At 40.7% G+C, this 14367-nt stretch overlaps 2 non-coding genes and 1 pseudogene across 2 annotated transcripts; all 3 read right to left on the bottom strand.

Moving 5' to 3' along the window:
* Window positions 1-4781: 4781 nt before the first annotated feature.
* On the bottom strand, window positions 4782-8742 carry LOC116803181. Its single transcript, XR_004363448.1, has one exon. It is a non-coding gene; the product is annotated as a large subunit ribosomal RNA (ribosomal RNA).
* A 394-nt stretch (window positions 8743-9136) lies between these two features.
* On the bottom strand, window positions 9137-9314 carry LOC116803184 (annotated as a pseudogene).
* Window positions 9315-10000: 686 nt separating this feature from the next.
* Window positions 10001-11990, bottom strand: LOC116803180. The gene has a single exon (XR_004363447.1). It is a non-coding gene; the product is annotated as a small subunit ribosomal RNA (ribosomal RNA).
* Between the last annotated feature and the right edge of the window lie 2377 nt (window positions 11991-14367).

Here is a 14367-nt window from a genome sequence, read left to right as displayed (position 1 = left end):
TATGGGAATATCTCTGCATTTTTTCCCATATACATATAATAATTAATCATTTTCATATGTATATTATTTCAGTCGCGATCGAACACTCGACGAGTGCAGACGTGCCTGCGGATCGACAGCAAATTGTTAGCAAATTGTTAGCAAATTGTTCACAGTTGTAAGTCCCGTTACTTGTGCCCAGCCACTTCGCGTCGCGTGATCTTGTCGCGCGTTTTGATTGGCCCAGCCAACGTACCTAACGGTAGTTCGCACTAACACCATCGCACACCCGAGTGTGCGTGTTATCAGCGCAAAAAACCCAGTGCTCGAAGCAGCGGTATAATTGCAAAGCAGCAGCCACGTGCTGCCTGGCTCACCGGCTTACGGTGCCCAGCTTCCCCCCCCCCCCCCCTCCTCACTCCTTATCAACTTTGGAGAAGATGGACTGGCAGGCCCCCCCGCGCACCCACAAGCTTGGAACAACACCACGCAAAAAGGCTCTGAGAACACGCAAGAGCAGCTCCAGCAGCGAGGGAAGCACCTCGCATACAGAGCCGGGCGAGATAAAGCGAAAACCGGCAAAGAAAGCACAGGGAGAGGAGCTGGAAGATAAGCCAAGCACTAGCGCAGCTCTGCGCAAGAAGCTCGCCAACAACGCCTTCGCTTTACTCTCGACCGAAGAAGACGAGTACGACCAAGAGAGCTCTGATGACGAACCCGGACCTAAAGACGATTCCAAGCCCAAGACCCCCGAGAAACCAAAGCCCACCCCGAAGACCATCAAGCCACCTCCGATTTTTATCCCCGATGTGACCAACATCTCGGCACTCGTCAAGATGATCACGACTCTTGTAGGCCCGAAGAACAATTTTACCTACAAGACCGTGAATGGCAACAACGTACGTGTCATGATGCCGGACAAAGAGTCCTATACAGCTCTGCGTCTCCAACTTGTGGCCCAAAACAAGAGGCATCGGACTTTCCAGCCGAAAGATGAACGTGCATACAAGGTTGTCATCAAAGGACTCCACCACTCCACCGATCGTGAGGAAATCATTGAAGACCTTCGCAGACAAGGGCACGCTGTTAGAGATCTGCACAATCCCATTGGCAGAAGAACTAAAGAACCGCTGGGAATATTCTTCGCCAACCTGGAGCCTTCCAGCAACAACAAAGACGTCTACCAAGTCAAGCGGATCTGCAGGTCGGTAGTAACCATTGAACCGCCGCAGAAGTTCAACGACGTGCCTCAATGCTTCAGGTGCCAAGGATTCGGTCATACACAGCGTTACTGCTTCCTGGAATACCGATGTGTAAAGTGTGGAGGCCCTCACGAATCGAGGGCATGTGAGAAGAGGGAGGACGACAAAGCGTGCTGCTTCCACTGCCAGGCGGACCATCCTGCGTCTTTCAAGGGATGCCCTGCATACAAAAGGGCCAAAGCACTCGCTGCTCCGAAAACAAGGCCCGTCGCTAATGCTAACAAGGCGCCGCCCGTGGCATCACCAAACGTCACCTCTGGCAGGAGCTACCGAGACGCCCTCAACGGAGTGCACGCAGCACCGCAGAATCCCACAACCCCAGTCCAAACCCAAACAGAAACCCCACACTCCGGTCAGATAGAAGCGATGTTCGCTCGCATGGAAGGAATGATGGAAAGGATGATGGAGCGCATGTTCACCCAGATGACACAGCTGGTGGCCACCATTCTCAACAGCAAGTCATGCAACTAAAGCTCCACCTAGTCGTCTGGAATGCGAACGGCCTGCAGAACAGCAAGGCCATAGTCGAGCACCATCTGAAGACCCACCAGATCGATATCCTACTCGTAGCCGAAACCCACTTCTCCCCCAGATCCCACTTTAATATCAGCGGATATGACCTCATCCATGCAGACCATCCTTCTGGCAGAGCACGCGGTGGAGCAGCCATCCTCATCAGGAGCGGTATTCAATACCTAGAGCTGCCCGCGTTTCAGCAAGACTGGGCACAATGTCCTGTCATCAGGATTGTCAGCCCGCAAGGAGATTTAGACATTGGAGCGGTCTACTTTCCCCCCAGATACCGCATAACAGCATCTCACCTCAGTGAGTTCTTCGAGCATTTTGGGCCCCGCTTCATAGCAGCTGGAGATTATAACGCCAAACATTCTTGGTGGGGATCGCGCGCCAACAACCCCAAAGGGAAAACTCTGTTTGGGTACCTGCAACGCCACCGACTGGACTGCCACTCCACTGGCGAGCCCACTCACTGGCCAACGAATCCCCTCAAGACTCCAGACCTACTGGACTTTGCTGTGTCGAAAGGCATAGGGCATGCGAAGATCAGCTGCACAACAAATGCTGATCTCCTGTCAGACCACTGTGCAATAAACGTGCTAATCAACACGCCAGTCCTCAGGAAAACCCCGCTCAGAAGGCTCACTGGAAAATATACCGACGCCGCCAAGTTCGCGTCCTGGATGCTCTCCACCGTCAATCCGAACCCATCCTCAACACACCCAGGAACATTGATGAAGCTATCGGGAATCTCACCAGGCAGATGCAAAACGCTGCGGAATTCGCAAGCCCACCGCCACCAAAGACTGCGAGAACACCTAGCAGGGACCTCCACCTCTGGTCCCCGGAAATTGCGGCACTCGTGACTGAGAAGAGGCGTCTCAGGAGAGTTTGGTTCTTGACGCGCAATCCAAGAGACAAAACAGCGCTCAATCACGCCACAAAGGAGTTGAAGGACAAGATCTCCAGCCTACGCCAGGACTCCTTCCTCAGATTCCTCGAGGAACTCTCTCCCGGGGACCCAGACCACAATCTGTGGAACGTCACCCGCCACATTAAACGACCAGCCAAAAAGGTTTCCGCAGTGCGCAAAGCAGATGGATCCTGGTGCCTTTCGGATGCTGAAAGAGCAGAAGCTTTCGCCGAACACCTTTACAACGCCTTCTCTCCGTTCGACTGCTGCACTGCCGAAGAACATGCTGAAACAGCCCGGTTTCTCAATAGCCCAAGCTCTCCCGGTCCCCCGTTGGAACCAGTCGACCCTGAGGAAGTTGCGCAGGAGATTGCTCTACTGAAGAACAACAAATCTCCAGGCCTGGATCGTATAGATGCGGCGGCCCTAAAAATGCTCCCATCCCGCTGCACACAAATGCTGGCCAGCATTTACAACAGCTGCTTCCGGCTAGGGTACTTCCCGGAAGAGTGGAAAAGAGCAGAGGTTATTGTCCTCCTCAAGCCTGGTAAGCCTGAAGCCAATCTCGCCTCCTATCGTCCGATTAGTTTGCTGGCAATCCTCTCCAAAATACTCGAAAGAGTATTTTTGCGCAGAGTATTGCCAGTACTGGATGAGGCTGGTTTGATCCCCGATCACCAGTTTGGCTTCAGGCGCTCCCACGGAACACCAGAGCAATGCCACCGGCTAGTCGAACGGATCCTCGAGGCATTCGAGCAAAAGAAATACTGCTGCGCTGTAATGCTCGACGTGAAGCAGGCATTCGACAGAGTTTGGCATCCTGGACTCCTCCATAAACTCAAATCCTACCTCCCAAGCCCCCATTTTACCCTCCTCAAATCCTACACTGAGGGAAGAGCATTCCAAGTCAGATGCGGAAGTGCAATAAGCCTACCCAGACTGATCAGAGCTGGAGTTCCGCAAGGCAGTGTGCTCGGACCAATACTGTACACCCTTTACAACCGCAGACCTTCCCATAATCCCCTCCAGGAACCTAACTATAGCGACTTATGCAGATGACACGGCTTTCCTCGCCTCCTCATCCGACCCACGAGAAGCCTCCGAAACAATCCAAAGGCAAATGGACGCGCTACATCCCTGGCTCAGCAGGTGGAACATCGTAGTGAACGCGGAAAAATCTACCCAAACAACATTTGCACTAAGGAGAGGAGACTGCCCACCGGTCACGCTAAACGGAGTCATCATTCCCAACGCACCCGCACCCAAGTACCTAGGACTTACCCTGGACCGCAGGCTCACTTGGCGTCCCCACATCGTCAGCAAACGCATACAGGCCGATGCGCGTCTGAGGCAGATGCATTGGCTTATTGGGAGAGGGTCCAAGCTAAGGCAGAACCACAAAATCCTGGTGTACAAGGCAATTCTCAAGCCCATCTGGACCTACGGGATACAGCTATGGGGCACGGCAAGCCACACGAATCGCCTGCGTATACAGCGGTTCCAGAATAGGTGCTTGAGAATTGCCTGTAATGCGCATCCCTACCACGAGAATGTCGCCATACATAGGGAACTTGGAATCCCACAAGTCGCTGATGAAATCTCCAGGCTCAGCGAGAGATACCTGAAAAGGCTCGAAAACCACCCTAACCACCTCGCCACCAACCTGTTAGACAATAGCCAAACAAGCAGACGTCTCATGAGGAGACACCCTCTCGATCTTCCACAACAATAGACAACACATATAAAACCCGCCACAAATACATGTACAATAGTATCCCTTAAGCTAATGTTCCCCCGCAAAACCATTTAATTATTGTCCACTAGGACAGATTTTAAATAAATAAACGCACGCTAAAGAAAAAAAAAAAAAAAAAAAAAAAAAACTAAATTGATGACGAGGTGTTTGGCAACTTGACACAATTCATTAAAGTCTTTATATTAATTATATGATAGGGACAATATCATATGCGTCACTAAATTGATGACGAGGTGTTTGGCAACTTGACACAATCCATTAAAGTCTTTATATTAATTATATGATAGGGACAATATCATATGCGTCACTAAATTGATGACGAGGTGTTTGGCTACAGGAAAAAATCATTTATTTATCGAATCATCAAGCAAAGGATAAGCTTCAGTGGATCGCAGTATGGCAGCTGCTCAACCACTTACAACACCTTGCCTGTTACAAAAGTCGTTTACAATTGATTCTAGGCTTTGTCATTGTATTAAATAATGCTTTTATATGTAACTAGCGCGGCATCAGGTGATCGAAGATCCTCCTAATTTACTATGTTACAAATTACATTGGCATCACATCCATTGTCGTTTATAAAATAAATTATAAACTTTAAATGGTTTAGAAGCCATACAATGCAAATTGCCCCTTATTTATCATTGCAGTCCAGCACGGATACGACCTTAGAGGCGTTCAGGCATAATCCAACGGACGTAGCGTCATACCACTGTTCGCTCGAACAAGTATTGTGCCATTGGTCCGTACCTGCGGTTCCTCTCGTACTACGCAGGAATGCTGTCGCAACAACGTTTTGTCATTAGTAGGGTAAAACTAACCTGTCTCACGACGGTCTAAACCCAGCTCACGTTCCCTTGCATGGGTGAACAATCCAACGCTTGGTGAATTTTGCTTCACAATGATAGGAAGAGCCGACATCGAAGGATCAAAAAGCGACGTCGCTATGAACGCTTGGCCGCCACAAGCCAGTTATCCCTATGGTAACTTTTCTGACACCTCTTGTTAAAAACTCTTTAAACCAAAAGGATCGATAGGCCGAGCTTTTGCTGTCCCTGTGTGTACTGAACACCGAGATCAAGTCAGCATTTGCCCTTTTGCTCTATGTGTGGTTTCTGTCCGCACTGAGCTGGCCTTGGGACACCTCCGTTATTATTTGAGAGATGTACCGCCCCAGTCAAACTCCCTACCTGGCAATGTCCTTGAATTGGATCATACCTGAGTAATTGGAGTTATACCAAATTTTCAAATCAAAAATACATAAATGCATCGTTTTATTAAAGAATTTGTTTGCGATTATATAACAAACTCGTGATACTTTGATCAAGAAGCTTGCATCAAAACCCAATACCATAAGATATAATAAATATATCCGTATAATGGCTAGGAAATGATACACGTTCCATTTAATCAAGTAAGTAAGGAAACAATAAGAGTAGTGGTATTTCATTGACGATACCAAACCGAGGTCTAATATCTCCACTTATTCTACACCTCTTATGTCTCCTTACACTGCCAGATTAGAGTCAAGCTCAAAGGGTCTTCTTTCCCCGCTAATTATTCCAAGCCCGTTCCCTTGGCTGTGGTTTCGCTAGATAGTAGATAGGGACAGTAGGAATCTCGTTAATCCATTCATGCGCGTCACTAATTAGATGACGAGGCATTTGGCTACCTTAAGAGAGTCATAGTTACTCCCGCCGTTGACCCGCGCTTACTTGAATTTCTTCACTTTGACATTCAGAGCACTGGGCAGAAATCACATTGTGTCAACACCCGCTAGGGCCATCACAATGCTTTGTTTTAATTAGACAGTCGGATTCCCCAAGTCCGTGCCAGTTCTGAATTGATTGTTAATTGATAATCGTTATAATTGATAAGAACTAATTGGTTTAACCCAAATAGTATTCTTAAAAATTTTAGCAAGAAAGTTCCACAATTGGCTACGTAACTAAACTATCCGGGGAACAAGTAACTAACATAAATGCTAGAAACTCTATTTACCCAGAACGAGCACATAAACCATGTTATTGTTTCCCAATCAAGCCCGACTATCTCAATCTTCAGAGCCAATCCTTATCCCGAAGTTACGGATCTAATTTGCCGACTTCCCTTACCTACATTATTCTATCGACTAGAGACTCTTCACCTTGGAGACCAGCTGCGGATATTGGTACGGCCTGTTGAGAAGTTTGCGTGTCCCCACCATAAATTTTCAAGGTCCGAGGAGAAAATATCGACACAACAGTATATGTCATGCTCTTCTAGCCCATCTACCATATCTCTCTGCGAAAGACTTCCATGGTAGTACGGCTATAAAACAGAAAAGAAAACTCTTCCGATATCTCTCGACGGCTTCTTTATGGTCGTTCCTGTTGCCAGGATGAGCACGAGGCCCATATTTAATAACAAACGGATACTCAACAGGTTACGGAATTGGAACCGTATTCCCTTTCGTTCAAAATTATTCAAGTGTATTATATTCGCTTTGTTTATATAGTTAGGCATTTTTGTTTTACTTGAAAATTTTCGGCTTTCGCCTTGAACTTAGGACCGACTAACTCGTGATCAACCACTGTTCACACGAAACCCTTCTCCACTTCAGTCCTCCAAGGTCTCATTCGATTATTTGCTACTACCACCAAGATCTGTACCAATGGCAGCTCCATGCAGGCTTACGCCAAACACTTCTACGCATACCATTGTACCTTCCTACTCACTAAAGTTTCAAAATTTATATCACAAGTAATATAAATCATCTACTTTAGCGGTAATGTATAGGTATACAACTTAAGCGCCATCCATTTTAAGGGCTAGTTGCTTCGGCAGGTGAGTTGTTACACACTCCTTAGCGGATTTCGACTTCCATGATCACCGTCCTGCTGTTTTAAGCAACCAACGCCTTTCATGGTATCTGCATGAGTTGTTAATTTGGGCACCGTAACATTACGTTTGGTTCATCCCACAGCGCCAGTTCTGCTTACCAAAAGTGGCCCACTGGGCACATTATATCATAACCTTGAACTTCATATCAAGAAAGTTAAGGTTCTTACCCATTTAAAGTTTGAGAATAGGTTAAGATCGTTTCGACCCTAAGGCCTCTAATCATTCGCTTTACCAGATAAGATTATTTTATATAATATTAAAATGCACCAGCTATCCTGAGGGAAACTTCGGAAGGAACCAGCTACTAGATGGTTCGATTGGTCTTTCGCCCCTATACTCAATTCTGACAATCGATTTGCACGTCAGAACTGTTTCGGTCTTCCATCAGGGTTTCCCCTGACTTCAACCTGATCAAGTATAGTTCACCATCTTTCGGGTCACAGCATATATGCTCAAGGTACGTTCCAGTTAGAGGCATAAATAATATAAATATACATTATACATAACTATATAGAAACGCCCCGGGATTGTGTTAATTAGCTATAAATAGCTAAAAAACTAATCCCATTATTAGTCAAGTTAATTACGCTATTAGGTTTACATCCCAATAACTTGCACATATGTTAGACTCCTTGGTCCGTGTTTCAAGACGGGTCCCGAAGGTATCCTGAATCTTTCGCATTGTTAATCATACAAGAGCATATAATAAACACAAAAATCAATGATAATTATGCCATTATATAATTCCGAAAAATTAACGCTCTGTAATAATATAAATCTATCAGCACTTTATCAAATTAATAACATTTATTCTGTGTTAAAATGCAAGCAATTTAATTGGAATAAACTATAAGTTATATTTTATGATAAATTTGGGATATGCTAATAGATTACAATGTCCTTATATGGAAAAAATGCACATTATTCTTAATAATATTATTTAAATATTACAATTTTAATGATGAATTTTCCATAACGGATATTCAGGTTCATCGGGCTTAACCTCTAAGCAGTTTCACGTACTGTTTAACTCTCTATTCAGAGTTCTTTTCAACTTTCCCTCACGGTACTTGTTTACTATCGGTCTCATGGTTATATTTAGTTTTAGATGGAGTTTACCACCCACTTAGTGCTGCACTATCAAGCAACACGACTCTTTGGAAACATCATCTAGCAATCATTAACGTTATACGGGCCTGGCACCCTCTATGGGTAAATGGCCTCATTTAAGAAGGACTTAAATCATTAATTTCTCATACTAGAATATTGACGCTCCATACACTGCATCTCACATTTGCCATATAGACAAAGTGACTTAGTGCTGAACTGTTTTCTTTTCGCTCGCCGCTACTAAGAAAATCCTTGTTAGTTTCTTTTCCTCCCCTAATTAATATGCTTAAATTCAGGGGGTAGTCCCATATGAGTTGAGGTTGTATATATAACTATATTTTGCCATAAATTCTTTATATATAAATGATAAAACAATCAATTAAATTCGTTATAAATAGTTCCAATAGTTCTTGTAAGCAAAGTCATTTTTATCCATTTAACGAACCAACGAAGAATAATAACAAAACCAAGATTTTTCTTTTTCCGAATCATTAATAAGAGACAATTCTAGATGAAAAATATTTCAATTTTTTATGCTAGACATTTCTCAGTATTATTTGATTGAAAAAGAAAATATTTCTCTTCGTTTTTCACATTCAAATGTGAGATAATGTTTTTCATTTCTTTTTTAATATTATGAATAAAATCATTATTTAATCCAATAATATACCATATGCTTATAAAAAATTTATAAACAACTTAATTAGCATAGTCTTACAACCCTCAACCATATGTAGTCCAAGCAGCACTATAAAATTAATTAAAGTACATAACAGCATGGACTGCGATATGCGTTCAAAATGTCGATGTTCATGTGTCCTGCAGTTCACACGATGACGCACAGTTTGCTGCGTCTTCATCGACCCATGAGCCGAGTGATCCACCGCTTAGAGTTTTATAATTCAATTTTATATAATGTCAATATTGTTTTTATTGAAAGAAATTAAAAATACACCATTTTACTGGCATATATCAATTCCTTCAATAAATTTATTTTTATACCTAAAATAAATGTTGCGAAATGTCTTAGTTTCATATAAGCATTATGTATCATAATAATCTGGTTATGGTTTGCTATTTTGGGTGACACATACTGCAAAATTTATATAAAACATTAACCTGATGGATGACAGGTACAAACATTGTATATTTTAGGTTGTTGCATTAGCCAACGTATGCTCATAACATAGATGAACAATACATATTCGCAACGCGTGTATATTATGGTCCATATACACACACACTTATTTTGATTACCACACATTCAAAATTATTTTTATTTTAATTCGACTTCTACTTTCGAATTTAGTTTAGTTTCTTCGATTTCCATTTTCGAGAATTTGTTTTTATAGGAAACGCCGTTGTTGTAGTAAGTACTGCCACAAATACGCACAGCAACATTAATAATGTTAAAGTCTTTTTATGAGGTTGCCAAGCCCCACATATAAAATAAAAGCCATCTTCATTTTATTTTGACTTTAACTTTTGATTCCGTGGAATCATTTTGTAATATTTTATTTTGGTAAATTGTATTTATTTGTATTATAACAAATATTTATTAACGATAAGGATATTATACAATAATGATCCTTCCGCAGGTTCACCTACGGAAACCTTGTTACGACTTTTACTTCCTCTAAATAATCAAGTTCGGTCAACTTTTGCGAAACAACCGTAACACGCAAGGCGTCACAGTGATCACGTCGGAGACCTCACTAAATAATTCAATCGGTAGTAGCGACGGGCGGTGTGTACAAAGGGCAGGGACGTAATCAATGCGAGTTAATGACTCACACTTACTGGGAATTCCAAGTTCATGTGAACAGTTTCAGTTCACAATCCCAAGCATGAAAGTGGTTCAGCGGTTTACCCGGACCTCTCGGTCTAGGAAATACACGTTGATACTTTCATTGTAGCGCGCGTGCAGCCCAGGACATTAAGGGCATCACAGACCTGTTATTGCTCAATCTCATTATTGCTAGACGCAATTTGTCCATTTAAGAAGCTAGTGTCCTTATAATGGGAAAACCAACAGGTACGGCTCCACTTACATAAACACATTCAAACACAATAAACATTTTACTGCCACATGAATGAAGGCTAACATAAGCTTCAGCACCATAATCCTGAAGATATCTATTTAATATATTTGAGTCTCGTTCGTTATCGGAATTAACCAGACAAATCACTCCACGAACTAAGAACGGCCATGCACCACCACCCATAGTTCGAGAAAGAGCTATCAATCTGTCTTACACACTTATGTTCGGACCTGGTAAGTTTTCCCCGTGTTGAGTCAAATTAAGCCGCAGGCTCCACTCCTGGTGGTGCCCTTCCGTCAATTCCTTTAAGTTTCAGCTTTGCAACCATACTTCCCCCGGAGCCCAAAAGCTTTGGTTTCCCGGGAAGCGACTGAGAGAGCCATAAAAGTAGCTACACCCAATTGCTAGCTGGCATCGTTTATGGTTAGAACTAGGGCGGTATCTGATCGCCTTCGAACCTCTAACTTTCGTTCTTGATTAATGAAAACATCTTTGGCAAATGCTTTCGCTTAAGTTAGTCTTACGACGGTCCAAGAATTTCACCTCTCGCGTCGTAATACTAATGCCCCAAACTGCTTCTATTAATCATTACCTCTTGATCTGAAAACCAATGAAAGCAGAACAGAGGTCTTATTTCATTATCCCATGCACAGAATATTCAGGCATTTGAAGCCTGCTTTAAGCACTCTAATTTGTTCAAAGTAATAGTACCGGCCCACAATAAACACTCGTTTAAGAGCACTTAGTGCAGGTTTTTAAATAGGAGGAACATATGAAAAATACAAGTATTTAATCACATATAAGAACTCCACCGGTAATACGCTTACATACATAAAGGTATAGTACTAACCACAATTGTAAGTTGTACTACCCGTATGAAGCACAAGTTCAACTACGAACGTTTTAACCGCAACAACTTTAATATACGCTATTGGAGCTGGAATTACCGCGGCTGCTGGCACCAGACTTGCCCTCCAATTGGTCCTTGTTAAAGGATTTAAAGTGTACTCATTCCAATTACAGGGCCTCGGATATGAGTCCTGTATTGTTATTTTTCGTCACTACCTCCCCGAGCTGGGAGTGGGTAATTTACGCGCCTGCTGCCTTCCTTAGATGTGGTAGCCGTTTCTCAGGCTCCCTCTCCGGAATCGAACCCTGATTCCCCGTTACCCGTTGCAACCATGGTAGTCCTAGATACTACCATCAAAAGTGATAGGGCAGACATTTGAAAGATCTGTCGTCGGTACAGACCATACGATCTGCATGTTATCTAGAGTTCAACCAATATAACGATCTTGCGATCGCTTGGTTTTAGCCTAATAAAAGCACATGTCCCATAAGGTTCATGTTTTAATTGCATGTATTAGCTCTAGAATTACCACAGTTATCCAAGTAACTGTTAACGATCTAAGGAACCATAACTGATATAATTGAGCCTTTTGCGGTTTCACTTTTAATTCGTGTGTACTTAGACATGCATGGCTTAATCTTTGAGACAAGCATATAATACTGGCAGGATCAACCAGAATAATGTTTTTCCTTCATATTCCATTCATATTTTTTGAATCGAAATAAGCAATATAATAGATATATAGATTTTTCACTTTATAATTCCATGATTTTTATTATATTGAATAAAATTCAATATTTCGCCTTTGGGTAAAATTTTAAATATATAAATATAAGTAAAAAATCTATTCGATTACGGCCATTTTATATAGCATTCGTAATCCATATTTTCATTTTTAATTTATACTTGTTTTACCAATATAACAAGAATTTCATATAATTATTGTAATATATATGTTTCTATAATTTTATCTTTTATATATACATATTTCATTATAAATATCATTTTATTTCCAACATACATAATTATTGTATCCACACATGTACAATTTTTGTTTAACCAATATAAATATTAAGTTAAATCATTTGCATTTTGAAGATAAATTTAAAATTTATCTCTTTTCATATATCTCTCTGGTAATATATAACATAAAACCAAGCGCATATGATAATATTTCCACATTTAATATATAATTTTATATTTCTTTCATAAGAATCCATATTTGTATTATACCGTAACGATATAATAATCCAACTATACGGCAGGTAATAAATTAATATTTGCCTGCCTCCAAAAATTAACGATAATATATGGAAACGATTTGTTATTCTATATATAATAGAAACTTGACTTTTGTTTCAACGATATTATCTAAAAAGCGTATATTCCTATTATCCGCGGAGCCAAGTCCCGTGTTCTATAGAACTGAGAAACAAATTTGTACGGATAATAATATACTTTATTTTATGTAACCAATATAAACATAATCCGAAATAAATATTTCGAATAATGCGGGAGGTCGGCAACCACTGCCTACCTATAGTAGTTTTTGAACCCGCTGTCCTCAAAGCGGGTATTTTCAATTCCGTTTGCCACCCAACATACGGTCTATTCTCTTATATATTAAGAGATTATAGGAACATTTCATTTTTTTTCCATTATTCATATATAATATGATTATTTTTTTTATACATATAATAAATATTAATTTTTATATGTTTATTATTTAATTTACTCATATAATTGCCAAATTCATATGAATACATAAGTTTTGAACAATATGAGAGGTCGGCAACCACTGCCTACCTATAGTAGTTTTTGAACCCTCTGTCGTAATTCCGGTCGTTTACACTACTATACCCTCTCACTATAATGGCTTTTCTCTATAATACTAAGAGAATATGGAATATCTAGCATTTTTTCCCATATACATATAATAATTAACCATTTTCATATGTATATTATTTAATTTAATCATATAATTGCCAAAATCATATGAATACATAAGTTTTGAACAATATGAGAGGTCGGCAACCACTGCCTACCTATAGTAGTTTTGAACCCTCTGTCGTAATTCCGGTCGTTTACACTACTATACCCTCTCACTAATGGATTTCTCTATAATACTAAGAGAATGTGGGAATATTTCAGCATTTTTTTCCCTTATACATAAATAATTAATCATTTTCATATGTATATTATTTAATTTACTCATACAATTGCCAAAATCATATGAATACATAAGTTTGAACAATATGAGAGGTCGGCAACCACTGCCTACCTATGTAGTTTTTGAACCCTCTGTCGTAATTCCGGTCGTTTACACTACTATACCCTCTCACTTAAATGGCTTTTCTCTATAATACTAAGAGAATATGGGAATATCTCAGCATTTTTTCCCATATACATATAATAATTAACCATTTTCATATGTATATTATTTAATTTAATCATATAATTGCCAAAATCATATGAATACATAAGTTTTGAACAATATGAGAGGTCGGCAACCACTGCCTACCTATAGTAGTTTTTGAACCCTCTGTTCGTAATTCCGGTCGTTTACACTACTATACCCTCTCACTATAATGGATTTTCTCTATAATACTAAGAGAATGTGGAATATTTCAGCATTTTTTCCCTATACATATAATAATTAATCATTTTCATATGTATATTATTTAATTTACTCATACAATTGCCAAAATCATATGAATACATAAGTTTTGAACAATATGAGAGGTCGGCAACCACTGCCTACCTATAGTAGTTTTTGAACCCTCTGTCGTAATTCCGGTGTTTACACTACTATACCCTCTCACTTAAATGGCTTTTCTCTATAATACTAAGAGAATATGGGAATATCTCTGCATTTTTTCCCATATACATATAATAATTAATCATTTCGATGTATATTATTTTAATTTACTCTAAGAGAATATGGGAATATCTTGCATTTTTTCCCATATACATATAATAATTAATCATTTTCATATGTATATTTTTAATTTACTCATAAATTGCACAAATCATATGAATACATAAGTTTGAACAAT

Source organism: Drosophila sechellia, unplaced genomic scaffold, assembly GCF_004382195.2.
Source record: "Drosophila sechellia strain sech25 unplaced genomic scaffold, ASM438219v1 U_302, whole genome shotgun sequence".
Taxonomy (NCBI): domain Eukaryota; kingdom Metazoa; phylum Arthropoda; class Insecta; order Diptera; family Drosophilidae; genus Drosophila; species Drosophila sechellia.
This window is presented reverse-complemented; position numbering and strand designations above follow the sequence as displayed.